Source organism: Arachis hypogaea, chromosome 12, assembly GCF_003086295.3.
Source record: "Arachis hypogaea cultivar Tifrunner chromosome 12, arahy.Tifrunner.gnm2.J5K5, whole genome shotgun sequence".
Lineage (NCBI taxonomy): Eukaryota > Viridiplantae > Streptophyta > Magnoliopsida > Fabales > Fabaceae > Arachis > Arachis hypogaea.
In genome coordinates this window covers 103,039,309-103,051,056 of record NC_092047.1, presented here as the reverse complement: position 1 = coordinate 103,051,056, position 11,748 = coordinate 103,039,309, and the positions used below count along the sequence as shown (strand labels likewise).

The 11,748-nt window shown below is 30.1% G+C and overlaps 1 long non-coding RNA gene across 2 annotated transcripts; it reads left to right on the top strand.

Moving 5' to 3' along the window:
• Positions 1 to 1,252: 1,252 nt before the first annotated feature.
• On the top strand, positions 1,253 to 6,173 carry LOC112727963 (uncharacterized). Of its 2 annotated transcripts, none has more exons than XR_003166075.3 (6): positions 1,253 to 1,636; positions 1,744 to 1,853; positions 2,079 to 2,123; positions 2,217 to 2,261; positions 4,558 to 4,641; positions 5,971 to 6,173. It is a non-coding gene; the product is annotated as an uncharacterized lncRNA (long non-coding RNA). The 2 variants fall into 2 exon arrangements; XR_011868822.1 differs by having other exon boundaries at positions 1,257 to 1,636; positions 2,071 to 2,123.
• Positions 6,174 to 11,748: the final 5,575 nt, after the last annotated feature.

Below are 11,748 nucleotides of genomic sequence, written 5' to 3'. Positions count from 1 at the left end.
TACACTTGCAACACTTATAATATTCACATATTACACTTTATGGGAGTTACTTTAAAATCTTTCATAAACTTCTCATCATAAGTGTTGTCTAAAACATGTAAATGTATTTTTCACTTAAATTTTAACCTTCTCTCCAAATATAACAATAGAAATTACTCTTTCCCTCCTTAGTTAAGAAAATAAAAAAGTAAATGATTGAAGTTGGATGTTACAATACTCCTTTGATGTTTGGAGTTTTAAAACTCCATATAATTTTAACCAAAAAAAACACTATTAAAATTTAAAATTCAATTTACTTTGCGTTGATTTAGGTTAACATTTAATGCATATTGAAGAAATCAATAAACAATTAATACATTTTTTCTGAAAAACTACAAACATATTAATACAACTTATAAAATATATTTTTAATAAATAATAATTATAATTATTATAAGAAATTTAATATGCTCTATTAGTATATAAGTTATTTAATTAGTTAATAAAATCTAATTAATTAATAATTTTATATTTTATTTATTCTAATTATTTATTTAAAATTATAATTTATTTCATAAAGTTTATTTAATATACTATCTTCTTTTGTTCATTGAAAATAATGAGTTTGTTCACTGACAAACTTATTCCTATTTCTGTACAATTTGAATCGTATTCATATATTTTTATTTTTTTTATTAATCTAATTTTATTCACATATTTGAATTTTAAATTTTTAAAATTTTTTATTTAAAATTTAGATAGATATAATTTAAATTAATAATTTAATTTAATAAAAATAAACGTATTCGTATTATTTTTATTATCTTAAGCAAAAAATATCTCTAACTATATTTTTTAAGTAAAATTTATTAATCTTTTTAGATATTATATGTACTTATATATATACTCTAATATTATTAATTTGAAAGATTACATATATCTATCTCTTTTGTTGAGATATTTAAAAATCATGTTTAACCGCTTTAAAAAGATAATACGAGAACGTTTATTTAAAATAAGATGAATATATTTATTTAAAATTTAAAAATTTTAAATAAATTTATTTGTATTAATTTTAAAATAAATAAAAAATTTAACCCAAATAGAATTTAATGCTGATTCTTTTCTCTTTCCTTAATAATTAAATGATGATTCTTCTCTCTCTTCTTAATTAAGGAGCACTAAAATTTTAAATAAGTTTTTTCTCTTACTTTTACCTTAACTTTTGTTTAACTCTTTAAAAAGAGTTTTAATACTCCAAACCTTCCAGGAGTATTGAATCAGGAACAGTGAATACATTAGCTTTCATTCATTCATCATTTTTGTGTTTATAACATATCAATTAGAAACAAAATTCTATGAGGAACCCTAATAACCCCAACCCCAACCCTATCATCATCTTTTGAATTTTCCTAAATCGATGATGCTATTTACGGTTCCTTCTCTACTCGTGCTGAATCATTCCCTCTCTCTTCGCGCTCCTCTATACAACAACCTCTCTACTCGCGGTTCGTGGTGTGTGTTCTTTCAATTGATGACTCCGTTGTTGAATCTCCGATGCCAGTGGGTGAAAGAGCTCAACGGCGAGTCCGATTTAGAAGCGTAGTCTCACCGGACAGTTACATCTCCATATGCGGCTTCAGTTTTCTTCTCTCCGGTACTTTGCGATTCTCTCTCTCTCTCTCTCACACACACACTTACACTCCTCTTTGTGTTGTCGTTTAATGCGTTTATGGATGCTAACGTGATGTCGTTTTGAGGCAGAGAAAATGTGATGCTGTTTACACGCACACTTACACTCCTTTTTCCGCCGTGTCTTGACGGTTGTGGTTAATTTCTTCTTCACTCACAGCATTGTCAATCTCAAAACTGAGGTCCTTGTTACTTACAGATTTCTGGTTATATTTAAATTGAAATTCAGTAAAACTTATGCATAGTAGTATGATTAACGAAAAAGAGAGGATAATAAAAACCAGAGGTGCTGGCTCTGAACTACAATGCACTGAATTATTAGTTAGAAATACTTTTTTAAGGTCAATTTGTATTGCCTTGTAACAGGAATTTCACTAATGAATTTTTATTTTTTCCAAGGGACTTAGAAACCAGCATTTATAGAAAGAGAGAGGGAATATCGATTTTTGGCTGTGAGTAGCTTTTTTTTTTTCTTATTTAATCTGGTGACAAAATCCAACTTGTAAACTGTTCAATTATAATTTGATATAATTTGTCCTCTTCAGGTCTTTCCTGAATCACTAGATGAGGAGCTCTTTGTCAATTCAGCAGTATGTGACTCAAACATTAAATTTTAGTAATCTTTTATTATCTTAAGTAACAATGGTTGTTATTTATAATGCTAAAATTAAATATTCGATGCTAATATTTTATTTATGGTTTTGATGAGAAGTTACTGCTTAATTATTTCTAGTCTTATAAAATTACTGCAGTGTTTTATTGTTATAATATATTCTTGTGGTAGAAATAGATAGCCAACCAGCAGAAGCCTTCACAAAATTATGTGAATTTTTGGCTTGTTATTCAATTATTATTGGTGAAATTTCAATTTGGGGAATTTAACATTGGATTCATCTCAGTATTAAAATTCAATTCTAGAGTTGAACACAAATGAAAAAGAGTTGCAGACCTAGAAAATCCTTAAACGTGGCAAAAAATTGTTGAAGTTTCAAATTAGGAACTCATCTCGTAGAAATAGCTCAAATCAAAAGAATTCAATGTCTTAAGAAATATTCCAAATGAGAACCTGCACAATTTGCTTTAATTATTTTTAAGGTTTGTGCACAGTGCACAAGTTCAAAAGTAAAATCAAAGAAAGAATAAACATGGGAATATATATAATTGGTGTTGTTAGCTATATTCTCTATCTCTGTTTCATGAGTTAATGACTTCATTAGTTCCTAATATAAGTATGTAAGAAGTGAATTAGTGGCTTAAAAGTGAATATTTATAATTGATACTAAGATTCTTTTTTCACCAAATAAGTATAGAGAGTTAATTTATTATTGTAAATTTATCTTAATTTCTGGAAGATTTAAGATTCAAAATTAAAATTTAAAATTTAGGATTAAAAGTTGATTAATACTAATTAAAAAAGTTGGCTCCCATACTAACTTAAATTTTTAGGTTTTAATGCTCTTCCTAATTTCTAGTATAAGCATTGTTTTACTTCACTAGTGTTACCCTAGGGTACTCTAAGACAAAGACAGAAAATTCGAATTGTCTTTTTCTTGGTATGTTTCCTTCAAAATATATGATTATTATCAATGCTTCTTACACACAGGCAATCAAGGCAATTGATTAAGTTAATTAATAATGTGTTTGTGGTTCAAACTCGAGCTTTTGTGTTTCTTTTCATGCATAACACTTCCAGTGCTAATGCATTATGGAACTTTTTGTCTGGCATTTTATTTTTGGGGGATCATTTGGTGTGCTTTATAATCTTGGACCATATTTTGATTAGTCTCAAACTTTTACAAAGAATCAATACAACATCTGCTTCAGTTTGGTGCATTTCCATAACTCTTGAATTGGGGAACGCTAGGGGGACTTCTCTAGTCTTTTATGCTTTTAAGATTAAGAAGCTCCCTACTCACTTACATATTGCATCATATAATGGCTTGAGGAACCTAGGGAAGACGTTGAAATTTGAAAATAAGGTAATATTAATAATATGCATCTTATATATATCAGAAGATTAATGATAATTGGCAAGTCTTTCAATTATTGAGACCTTGTTATTATCTTTGCCTAAGTGTTCTGATTTCTTTACTTTCAGCTGAATTATGATTAACACATGACCATGACTCAAAATCTATTTGGTTACCCACCAAGTGTTTGCCAAAAGTCCTCTATGAACAGAGGAAAACAAAAGTGCTTTATTATTAACTTCCATCTATTTGACTCAAATTATCTCCCTTAGAGTCCTCCATGAACAGAGGAAAACAAAGGTGCTGAAGAGGAAGCCAAAAGCTATGTTAAAATTCCTGACCTTCTCATTCCTTTAGAGTCCTGCCATAGTTCAAAGAATAATCCTTTTTCTTTCTTTTTTTCATTTTCCCAGAACATGCAAATGCAAGTTATTGATGAAATGTTGCAATCTTTTATACCTCTCAGACCTCGCTCTAAGCCTAAGATAGCCCTTTCCTTCTGCTAACTTATACCCTCCAAAGTTCTCATCCGCTCCCAATTGCACTTGCTGTCCTACAACGGACTCTGCGTTCTGGCTGCTTTCCAGTTCCTCAGACACATGTTCTCCTCACTTCTGCTTGGTTGGTGTTTTCCAATTCTCTTTAATACTGACGATATTTAATTTTCCTTTTCATGATTCCATTTCTTCAGAGAGAATAACTATGGAATCCAATTTGTGTTTTATTTTATCTATGTAAACTTACAAATTGCCTTCGCATTTCTGGTAGCTGCCCTGTTTTTGAATGTTAAGACTGCTACAGGTTTGATCAAATTCGTTTCTGAAATTGTAGAGTCTATAATTATTTATACATGCTTTCAAAATTTAATTTCTTTTATTCATATCTGATTAATGGCCTGTGTTTTTCATAATTGCAGTTACAGCATATATAGTTGTCTTTGGAACTAGACTGGTAGCTGCATTTCTTTTCCCAGATTTGATGAAGAATGATCTATTTTCAAGTAAGTTAAATGGCTGAAAATCAGGATATTGTAGTAAAGAATCTTTCTTTGACTGGCAAATTGGGATGCTGTAGCTAATTTATCTTTGACGTTGATAAACATGGTTGATTAGTAACAGCAATAACAATTTTCATTAGAGTTACTGGCTTACCTTTCTTTTCTCATGAATAAATCTTACTAATGGTGAAAAATGTTGTTCAATGGTTAGACTTAGATACCCTGCTTTGGATCTAATCCTGTGGGAACAAGGAAATTTTGGTTTCCCAATATAGATATTCTTCTCCATTTTTGTCATGTTGTTAGCTCATTAACAATGTGATCTTCCTATGAATTGTAAATATGGATGAAAAGTATGAGCTATAGGCTTATAGTTTGTAATAAGTATGAAATTATTCAGTGGCTCTTTGATCTCAGCAATCCATTCTCACTTTGTTTCACAAAAAAGTGGGATCTTCTACTATGATTACTCGAGATTTATGAATCACCTATGAAAACCACTGGGGGAGTGTTGGTTAATAAGAGCACCCTTTTAATAGATCTCTTATGGTTTTAGACAAACTCAAGTTTTCAAAATGAAGCCTAATAGTAAAGCAAAGCCTCAAGCATTATTGCCTCAAAGTCTCTTTGGATTCTTGCCAAAAGCGGTGCCATTCCCACCTTCAGCTCCTTCAAGGAACCACAATGACATTGAATTACATAGCTCGTTACTTGGGAAAGGGAAACCATAGTGCGTGGGGTTTATTTCTTTGGAAAATGTTTGCAAGTTTTGGTTCATTTTCTTTCTATTCTCCTTTGTCTTCCAATATATCAGCTCGCAAACACATATCCTCAGATTTAAAGCCAATGCATGTATATGGTGTCTTTGAGAGATGCCTTGAGACCACAATTTAATTTGTAGGTAGCTAGCTTCACCTATGTGATAAAATCTTTTTGTATGTACATGAAATTAAGATTCAGCTTGCAACTCATCATAATGTTAATGCAAATACACGTTTTTGTTTGTACAGTTTTTTTTTTTTTTTAAATGATGAAACTTTATTATATAATATCATCATGTATTCAAGTGAGAAGAATTAAATATATAATGAAAAAATTGAAAGAAAAATAATTTAACATGATAAGATCTAAACTCTATAGTTTCTCACATTATTATAGTTGAAATGAGTCGACGGAATCCTTTCGTCCTATAGCTTGGGCACATTAGAAGGAATTTTTTAGACCTATTTATTGCTTTTATATCTATAGTATTTAATATCATAAAGAAATTTTTATTATAATTTTTCAGTTTTAATGATAAGTTACTTATTTTTTGTTGTGTATTATTTGCAGATTTAGCATATGGGACAAATCAAGCATGGATATAAAATATGCAAGTAGATTGACATCTTTTTGATAAATATTAATTACTATTTTGTTATGACAATTATTGTTAGACAAGAATTTTATTATTTTGTTGAGAATTATTGATGAACATTTATTTGAAATACTAATTGAATTTTTTAATATCTATTTTAATTAGAATTTTATTATTAGTTATTTTGTCTCTTTTATAATTTTTTTCTATTGTGCACAAATTTATTTATTAATTAAAATAATTACACATGTATGAATAAAAAAATTTATTGTAAATTTTATTTTTTTATATTTTTATTTTTATCAAAAAGGCAACCCTTTTATTAGTTGCATATTTTGAATATTAGACAACACTTGTATGATTGCATATCCAAAAGAAAAAGCAACACTTGTATAGGTTGTATATCCAAAAGAAAAGGCAATACTTTAAAGGGTTGCATATTCAAAACTAATAGGCAACACTTCAAAGGATTGCAAATTCCAACTTATAAGCAACACGTAAAAGAGTTACATTTTATTGCAAATAGACAACACTTTTTAGTGGTGACCAAAATACGAGAGAAGAGACAACACTGCAAAAATGTTATCTAAAATACACCTTTGAAGTGTTATTTTTTTTCAACCAAAGGCAACACTTACCAAGTGTTGCTCTCAAAAGCGTTGCTTTTGAAACAAAAAAGTGTTGCCTTGATCTAAGGCAACGGCTGCATATGCAACGCCGCCCAAAAATGTTGCCTTAAGTCCAAAAGTGTTGCTATAGATCAAAAGCAACCTTTTGTCAGCCTTTAGGCAACACTTTTTAAATGTTGCCTCAACCTAAAAATGTTGTAGTGACGGTTAACTCATGTAATATTAATGGCTGCATACATCTCTGGTCGAGATTTTGAATTCTACTAGTGTTGCATGCCCATGTGGTACGCACCAAAATACCTAAATATAATATAATGTACATGAAACATTATATACATTCAACATCCTTATGAAAAATTTTTTTGCAGCGGCTCTTTATAACACTAACTTCATCCTCCCTATTATGTTTATCATCCTTTAGTGTTTTACAAAGAAGAAAAGTTATGTTTATTTGAAGCACTGATCTCCATAAGTTTGGATCAATATGCACTTTGAGAGGGATTAAGGGAAAATGGGAGAGAGAATTTAATTCAAAGCCTCTGCAGAAAACAAAATTCTTCAATACAAAATTCTCCATGAGTTTAGACTATCACTTACCAAAAAACACAGCTAAAAAACTTGCTTAAGATAAAGATTTGACCATCATTAATAAAAAGCTAGTAATTATAGAATTTTTTTAAATAAATAAAATAAATATTAAATTTACATATATGTTGAAAATTTTGAATATATGTATATTCACTAACTTTTCTAATTTTACAACAGATGAAACCATTCTCTTTGCAAATGTTATTGTCTTCAATTTTATCGTTCAGAGTTATCAAATGAGGTGAGAGGAAAATAAAAGGTTTTGAGTTCTGACATAAGAAATTGCATCCTTCCATGGCTTAGAGATGCGTTTACAAGCTACCATGAGCATTGTTGATATGGGACAAGATGTATTGAACTAGAGCATGAAGAGATTCTATAGTTGAGGACAATAATCAAGCAGGTAATGACTCAAGTAAAGAATGTAATTGGACATGATGAAAACTATCATTACTAAATATATCTCAAAGCACATGACTCTCTCATAATTCTAACCAAAGCAATTTGCTTTCCCCACCTTTATTATTACAATCTCTTTAAGTTGATCCTTGTCGTTTTGAATTATTTCTGCAAACTTTACTATTTTAACTCAAACAATACATTTTACAACTTTAGATTATATTAACACTATCAACATGTGAGAGGTAAGTGAACTATCATAATCAAATATCAAGATAATAAAAAAGTAAAAAATTTCACCTGGAGACACATTTCTGAAGTAATTATAGGAGTTCATTTAAGATTTAAGCATTCTATGATAATTGTAAAATTATAGCCTAATTGCTACTCTAATTGAGAAATTCAATTAATTCACAGTGACAAAACCTACTCATGACTCAAATCATAAACATCCAAAAAAAATATTCATTTTTTCTTTTTTAGTTGAACAGGAATAGCTTACACATAATGAGATCAGAATATAGTAAGAGAAGACAAAATTTTGGTGACAAAATTTTGGTAATTGAAATTTAACTATAATACACAGATAGCATAGATATTGCACATGACACAGGACACACTGATATGGATATATGTCTTTTAAATTCTTAAAAGATAGGATATTGTATATATAAAAAATAGGTTTAATTATTCTGCAGGTCTCTATATTTTCACTGAATTTTTAATTAGGTTTTTATAATTTTTTTCTTTTTAATTGGATCCCTAAATATTTTTTTTTCAATTTAGTCCCTGTTAATATTAAACGTCAAAAAAATGTTAATGAATTGTGAAATTACTTGTATATACTTAGAGACCCAATTGAAAAGAAAAAAAGTATAGAGACCTAATTGAAAATTCGATAAAATAATGAATATTCATTGAAAAATATTCCTATAATCCTTTTTTATTTTGTCACTATCATTTTTTTGCTTATTTTAGATAAATTGTATTTATTGATATTTAAATATAGATTACTTTCTACTATTTTATTAATATTTTTTTAATTATATAAAATATTTAAAGGAAAAGTATAGATAGACAACGAAAATACTAAACAATGTGAACAATAGATATATCGGATGTTCATTTTACTATGTGTACGGATGGTTATTTTAATATTAAGATTTAGGTGGGTAATTTGGAAGTGTAGTGTGTTTTTATTTGATTGGTGGTTGTTCATATTGTTCAAAATAATCATTGTTTATCTAGTACTCCCCAGAAATTTAAAATATTTTTATTTTAATAAATAATCGTATATAGTATTTCTAAACTCATTTTAAAAATACATGTTAAAAATAAGACTGGACACGTTGACACATGATAATATTTAGGTGTGTCTAAATATATCTGAAGAAAATTTTTTTATTTTTTCTTAAGACACTGTTAGATACAAAAGACATGTGTGTCAGACGAATGTTGATGAATGTCATATCCAAAATATATCAGACACACAAATACGACAACTCAGTAAAATATCTATGATTCATAGACAAATTTGAATATGGGTCGTTACGAAAATTTTTCTTGATATAAGAAAAATCATTCAAACTTTCAGTACAAATATTTAATGAATTTAAATTTAGGTTAAGCATAACACGATACTCATCAAGTCGCGTTCTTTAAACAATTTAAATATAAAAACTCGAGTAGATATATTGTCGAATTTTACAAGCAACAAATTCAAAGAATATTATATTTTTAATCATTATAAAAAAAACGTTGCATACCATCAGAAAAATGAATAAAATCTAACGATAAGTTAATTATCGTCGCAAACAATCAGATGGTATAAATTTTGCTAGTAAATATTTACTATTGGAATTTTTTCGTCCGACGGTACTGGCGGATTTTTTTGACAGTATCGTTGGCGCCAAAAAATATTGTTTCGTACACTATTATTGTCGAATTATTCCTACGGTAATTCCGAGGGTAATGTCAATTTTTTTTAATTTAAAATAAATGGTCAATTTTAATTTTAAATTTAAATTTTTTCACATAATTAGTGGTCAATTCATAAATATTACAATGTTCAAATAAATTAAAAGTCAAGTACATCAAATAAATACAATGAACCAATAAAACAAAACACTAATAACTACAGATCCATCCAAGTAGTCATCGTCGCCATCATTGATCCCGTGGCCCTGAGTCGGTGGCGCAGAAGGCGGTGATGTTCGTATTCCACCAACAGGATCACTGCCACCAGCAAGGTCGATGCCCTTGGTACACCTCCATTTGAGCCTCCATACGCTGCATCCAGTCCAGCGACTCCCTCCACTCCAGCTTGAGCTCATTCGTAGACGTCACGTAGGTGAGGAACTTCTGATACCTCTTCTGATAATCGTTAAGCTCCTGAGCCTGCTGCTGAAGGTGTAAACCCCGAGCAATTAATGAATAATTAATTAAAAAATTAATTATTAATCAAATAAATTAGAAAATAGAATTTTGTGATTTAGTGAGGTAGAACTAATTAAAATAATAATTTTGACACTAATTTTAAAGGATTTGGCCCAAGATTTGGCCGAACGGGCCAAATCGGATGAACCGGACCCATATTGAGCTCAAGGCCCATATATAAATACCAAACTTCAGCCACTTAACCTCATTCATCATGCTCCAACAGAATGAGAGAAGAATGAACGGTGGTTTGGGAAGACAAACCTCAAACCCTTTGTCTTGATCTCATTTTCCATAACTTCTCGCTCCGAACTCCGATTGTTGCACCGTTTGCGGCCACACGACCACAGCGTCGAGCTCTACAAAATTCAGTGGTCAATTAGGTTCGAATTAACTCACGAGTATCGTTGGGTTTAGCTCATTGAGACTGTGGGTCAGATTGAAATTGGTTGTGGATTGGAGTCAATTTGAGAAATTGGAAGCTGGGAGACTAACCTTGGTGGCTAGGTTTTGTTGGTGAGGAGCTAAGATTGAGAAGCTTGTGGTGCAATACAAAGTGGGGTGTTCCGGGTTTAATGGGAAATCGGTCAAGGTATGGTTTAGGTTTCACATATATAATATATAATGTCATGTGAAAACTTAGGCTATAGAACTATATGATAGGTTGGAATGTAAAGGAATGTTTGGTGCTTAGTATCTTTGTGGTAAATTGTGATACGTGTTGTGTAATTGATTGGATTACTATTACTAATGATAATGTCAAATTGTGAATTGATGGTTAATGGCTTGAGGATATGAATATATGAGTTTAGGATAGGTGAATTATGATTTTGTTGATATATTTGGAAAGTGAATATATGGTATTGTTGATTGTGATATGGTAAAGTATGGTGGTTGTTGTGGTGTTGAGGAATGTGTGTTGTGCTGAGGATTTAGGAGTGTGGTAAGTTGGATTGAAGTTGTTTATTTTAAGAAAATTGAGGTTTTGAACTTGGTATAAAATTGGTTTTTGGTCGAACTTTGGCGAGCCATAACTTGGCTTCCGAACCCCCAAATGGTTTCAAACTTGTTTTATGTGAAAATTGGGTCCGTGAAGTTTACGCCGTTTGAAGGACGGATAAAAAATATTTTGAAACGAAAAAGTTATGCATGTCGAAAGTTTGAGGTTTTATTAAAATAAATTTTGCAGCTTTTTAACTTAGCCAAAATTTTAACCAAAAACCCACGCATGCGTACGCATACCCCTATTTTCAACAACTCATTATTTTGTGCTTTCAAAATCAATTTGGCCTTCCAAACCTCTATTTTCATAATGTTAGTTCTAAACTTGGTTAGTAAGCCTAGTAATAGAATAAAGTTAGGAAATGGTGGTAACTTGGAGATGAAGTTAGGAAGGAAAGGTAACTTAGAATTGAAGCAAGATAATTAATTATTAGAGGAGTTGGTACTCAAATTGATAAGATGATGAGAATGATGTATGAGACAGTGGATGATGTTAATTAATTGAGATATGATTAATGAGTGAGTGATTATGATTTATTGAGGAAGTGCGGTAATGTTGCGAGTATGCCGAAGATGTATATGGAAACTAAAGGTTGAGTATTTTTGAGCTTGGGGTACTGTCTTCCCCATGTCAGCTGGAAATTTTTCCGGTGGATAACATTGAACTTGGGATATTGTTTTTCCCATGTCAGCTTGTGG